The 5,152-nt window shown below is 62.8% G+C and overlaps 1 long non-coding RNA gene and 1 other non-coding gene across 2 annotated transcripts; both read right to left on the bottom strand.

Annotated features, from left to right (window-relative positions):
- TRNAW-CCA lies at positions 1-72 on the bottom strand. Its single transcript has one exon. It is a non-coding gene; the product is annotated as a tRNA-Trp (tRNA).
- Positions 73-3,053: 2,981 nt separating this feature from the next.
- Positions 3,054-4,880, bottom strand: LOC112959249. The gene is made up of 2 exons (XR_003251591.1): positions 4,517-4,880; positions 3,054-3,209 (listed from the first exon to the last, which is right to left on the bottom strand). It is a non-coding gene; the product is annotated as an uncharacterized LOC112959249 (long non-coding RNA).
- Between the last annotated feature and the right edge of the window lie 272 nt (positions 4,881-5,152).

The following is a 5,152-nucleotide window of genomic DNA, read 5'->3' as shown; positions in this document are numbered from 1 at the left end:
TGACCCCGACGTGATTCGAACACGCAGCCTTCTGATCTGGAGTCAGACGCGCTACCGTTGCGCCACGAGGTCCCAGCGAGCGTTGCGCCAGCGCGCCGCCAAGAGCCTGCGCTCCGCGCATGCGCAGCGCCTCCCAACAGCCCCCGGCGCGGCAACCACTCCCCCCTACCGGCCCCGCCGCCTTTCGAGCCGCCCGCCCCCCGCGGGACGTACCACCTCCGGAGGGAAGGGGGGGTTCGCGCCTGCGCAGCGCCCCCTGGCCGGCACCACCCGCCGCCTCCCCCCCGCAACCCCCCTGCTCGCTTGGGCTGCCCCAACCTCGAGCCTCCCGTTTTTAAAGGGGCCGCCGGCGGCGCTGTTACATGCGCTGAGTTGGGCGGCATGGGCGTTCTCAGCTCGGGGCCGGGGGCTCGAGGGAGGAGGGGAAAAGTAAGGGCCTGATTCACGGTGGCCCTGGAGGGCGTTTGGGGGCTGCGACCGTTCCCCCTGCGGCCCTCGTTGCAGTTCGTGGCTGTCCGGTGGGATTTGGTGGCGGTGAGGCGTCACCGCTTGGCGTCACCGCTCGCTCATCCCACCCGAAATCCATGAAATCCAAGAAATGAGAGGCTCTGTGGCTGATTCGAACTCTTTATTTTCCTTCCCACCCGCTCTCCCCCGATCCCAAACGGGGTCATCCCCCGAGGGGGGGACCCGCACCCCTCATGTACCCCAGCCCCAAAACAGCAGCAAATCCCAATGCAAATCCCTGAGCGATCCTTAGGGAACACGGGGAGCACCGACCCCGCCGGCCCCTTCGGACGGGAGCCGAGTACTGGCGTGTGGAAAACGGGATGAAAACAGCTGGTGTTTATGGCTCCTGGGCCGGTGGGTCCCGCCCTGGCAAAAAATTAGGGGGAAAAGGGGCAAATTTGTCGCATCTCACAAAAGCAAGAGGCGAGAGCTGGTGTGTGGGGCTCCGCGCCGAGCCCGTGTCCGTATAAATAATGTCCCGTATAAATAATGTCCCATATAAATAATGTCCCGTCAGCACCCGGGCCATCCCGCCGGATTTACAGGGGTGTAGGATGGAAGTTGGATGCGCGGCTTGGAGTTTGCACGTGGCGGGCTCCGGAGCGGCCCATCGGTCCCCTGCTCCCGGCCCACGAGCACGGAGCGGGATGGGATAACGGGAGGATGCGCTCGGGTGGCGTCTGCGGCGTCCCGACCTGCTCCAATGCGCTCCGATGTGCTCCAATGTACTCCAAACTGTTCCAATGTGCTCCAAACTGTTCCGATGCACCCCAATGTGCTCCAACATGCTCCAGGTTGCTCCAGTGTTCTCCAATGTGCTCCAATATGCCCCAACCTGTTGCAACGTGCTCTAGCGCTCGCTTTCCTGGCCCGGGAAAGCTCGGAGCTCGGCACAGCTCCGGCTGCTGGCATTGTGGCAGGGTTTGGACACTGTGCCGGGCTGTGTTGGAGAGAGCAGAACTCCCCACATCCCTGGATCACTGCATCCCCGCATCCCTGCAGCCAGAGTATCCCTGCATCCCTGCCTCCAGAGCATCCCTGCATCCTCACATCCCTGCATTCCCACATCTCTGCAGCCAGAGCATCCCCGCATCCCGAGCATCTCTGCATCCTGCATCCCTGCAGCCAGAACATCCTTGCATCACTGCATCCAGAGCATCCCTGCATCCCCGTATCCTTGCAGCCAAAGCATCCCCGCATCCCAGCAGGCAGAGCTTCCCTGCATCCCCGAAGCCAGAGCATCCCTGTATCCCTACAGCCAGAGCATCCCTGCATCCCCAGAGTCAAAACATCCCTGCATCCCAAGCATCCCTGCATCACTGCATTCTGGCATCCAGAGCATCCCTGCATCCCCGCATCCCAAGCATCCCTGCATCACTGAATTCCAGCATCCCGAGCATCCCTGCATCACTGCATTCTGGCATCCCGAGCATCCCTGCATCCCCGCATCCCGAGCATCCCTGCATCACTGCATTCCAGCATCCAAAGCATCCCTGCATCCCCTCATGCCGAGCATCCCGCCGGGGCGCCGCGGCGGTGCCGTATCCGCAGGGATGGCGCCGCGGGCTCACACGGCCGTCTCCCGGTGCGTGCCGCCCTCCTCCTCCTCCTCCGGGCGCCCCTGGGCCGTGCAGGAGCCGCGGAGGCCGCAGAAGCAGGCGAAGGAGACGCGGGGCCTGGCGCGCGGCCGGCCCGGCGCCGCCGGAGCCTGCGGGCACAGCGGGACGCGGCTCAGAGCCCCGGCTCCTTCCCAGAAAACATTCATGGAAATAGCACAGAACTGAGGCTTTTTTTCCCACTCCCGCCTTTATTTTTCAGTGGTTCCACAGCAAAAACGCCACGGGTGAAGCCACCGCACGGAGGCCCAGTGACCCTGGCACCCGCAGTGTGACATGGCCCCGGATCCCGCCCGGCTGCTTCCTGACCCCTGGAAAGGTGGGAAAAGGAGCACGAAGGAGTGAGGAATGAGGAGGATGGAAAGGCAGTGACTTTGAAGGGGGACTTGAGCCGCCGGCTGCCGCGGGGCTCGACGAGGCTGGAGAGCCCGGCGCGGGGCCGTGTTTGTCACTGTCACGGTGACGAAGCTCTGTTGCCTGTCTTAACGGTGGAAAACGCCTGGAAAACACCTCTGGAATCCAGGAAAAGCAGCGGGATGGAGCCTCGGCCCAGCAGTGTCCCGTCTCCCAGGGCTTGCAGCTCCAATGCAGCTGCAGGGCTGCATTCGCCATGCACCAAGTGATGCAGCGAGCAGGACCAAGGTGACCGGGACTCAGTGATTCCCGGCACGTCCCCAGCCCGGCCCTGAGGGCCACCTGAATTCCGGGCGGGATGAGCACCCTCGGGGCTGGGATCCCTACGGGTCTGTGTGACACGAGCAGGGCCAGGCCCTGAGCGGTGGCGCATCCGTCCCCCCATCCCCATCCTCACCCTGTGGCCGGGGACAAGGGCAGCTCCTGCTTCCCTGAGGACTCTGCTTAGCAGATAGGGATGCTCCAAGGATATTCCCCTGGCCATGGAAGCTCACCTGGTGCTGGCAGCGTTTCCAGGGGGTCCCGGCAAAGCCCCTGCGCAGCAGAGACCTCAGGGACACCCTCGTCCCACGCATCCTTCCCGGCGGTGCTGGCAGGAGCTGTTCCACAACCCCAAGGAGCACGACTGGAGCTGGAGCCGGCGGGAATCTCCTGCGGGACCTGCACGGGCTGGATAAGAGAGAGAAGGATTTGGCTTTGGCAGCAAAACCCGCGCCCCTCCGTGCAGCCCCGGCCGCTCTGATCGGGGGCTCTTCCGAATGAGCAAATCCTCATTAAGAAATAATTCCAGCAGCCTGGTGAGCTGGGCTTAATTCCTTTCATTTTGGTGGCTGGAGTTTAGCAGGGCTGATTTATGCGCCCGCTCTTGGGCTTTCCTTGTGGGAACTTGGGGGATTTCGCCCGTTCCCTCCCTCCACACCTCCCTGAGTCACGGGATTGCAGCCAAATCTCAGCTTTCCTTACAGGATTACAGCCGAATCTCAGCTTCCCTCTTTTTTTTTTGTCAATGACTCTTATTTTTAGGGTTGCATTCCAGACCGGTGAAACCAGCTTGCAAGCCCGACACCTAATGACTCCAAGCTCCGGAAGTGAGGAGGAAAAAGAAAACCAAAAGAAAGCAGAAGAGGAGCAAAATTGCTGCCCTGCTGATTGCACCGGGCTGCTCCAAGCCGCAGTTTGCAACGCTGGGGACATCGGGGCAAGGAAATGCGGAGCTGGAGCGGGTCCGGTTCAGCACGGTGCAACGTGGGACGTGCCAGCACCTTTGGGGACACCTGTGGGACCCCATGTCCCGGGCTGCAGCCTGGGATATTCGGGAATGCAGGAGAAAAGCCAGAGCGGCCGCTTTTTGGAGCTGGAAAGGATGGAAGGAGCCTGGCTTCGGTGCCCCCCCTTTGCTGGGTGCCGGATCGGGGGGTCGCGGGGGACGAGGCGGCGCCGGGAGCTGCAGCCCCCCCTCCGGGCAGCCCATGGCTTTTCGCCCTACATGAGTTCGGAAGAGCAATCACATAGGAATAAAAAGCCATAGGCCGCAGCAGAGGGATCTACCGAGGAGGAGGAAAAGGGGAAAGGAGGGAAAAGCTCCCGGTCCTCCCGGATCATCTTCCATGAGTGCCTGGCTTGGAGCAGGGGCCCGGGTGAGCCCTGATCCGTGTGCAGGACGTGGTGGGACGGGGACGACGCTCCCATCCCACAGCAGCAATGCGGGCGCGAAATTCCACCCCGCCCCCGGCATTCCCAAACTGGGGGGAAAATTCCAGAGCTCGGGATACACCGAGGTGGGAGGCAAGGGGCAACCCGGGCGAGAGCCCACAGGGAAAGGAGCCCGGGGCCGGTTACGGGCCAGGTATTTGTGCCTGGCGCCCGTAACAAAGGCGCTATTGAAGCTGCGGCCGCGCGGCGCCGGGAAGCGGAATCCCGCGGGATGCACGTGCGGCCTTTGATCCCGCTCCCCCGCTGCCATGTGCATTACTCACGTCCTGCTGCTCCGCGTCGCTGCCCACCGGGAAGGATGGGATCAGGGCCGAGGGACGGGCAAGCAGGGATGCAGCCTGGCATGGGAAACGTCCCGGCCGTGCCCAGTTCTGGCCGCGCTTTCCTTCCCTGTGGTCCCTGCTTGGCACTGCGTGTCGCTCCTCCAAAATCCAGCCCGGTGCAACCCAGGATCGGGATTGGGAGCGGCCGCAAGGGCTTCGCTCGGCACCGAAAGGGCTTCACGGGGTGCCCAGGTCCTTCCTATGCCGGGTACATTCGAAGCCTCCCCAGGCTGCTTGGCCCTGGCATCAGTTTTCATGGCCCTATGGGGGCTCCTGCAAGCCAATTCCAGCAGGGATTTCCGCATGGCTGAAATCCCGGCTCCGTGGGACCCCTGAAATTCCAGGGGAGAGGCACCAAATGCGCCAGCGTCTTCCATGACTTGCAGGGTTGTCTCCACCGGGCTGCCTGGAGCAAACTGGCCACATCTCCCTCGGAGGAACCAGGCACAAAAGGACCCTAAATGAGCGGAAAAGGCACCAAAACAGACGTCCCCATCGCCGAGGGCTTTCCATGCAGCTCCCAGTGCCGAGAGCTCCAGTGCCTATTTTGACCATTGGCTCCAGGATCTGCCAGAG

Source organism: Nothoprocta perdicaria, unplaced genomic scaffold (genome assembly GCF_003342845.1).
Source record: "Nothoprocta perdicaria isolate Ctin4 unplaced genomic scaffold, notPer1 scaffold_97, whole genome shotgun sequence".
In the NCBI taxonomy this organism is placed as follows: domain Eukaryota; kingdom Metazoa; phylum Chordata; class Aves; order Tinamiformes; family Tinamidae; genus Nothoprocta; species Nothoprocta perdicaria.
This window is presented reverse-complemented; position numbering and strand designations above follow the sequence as displayed.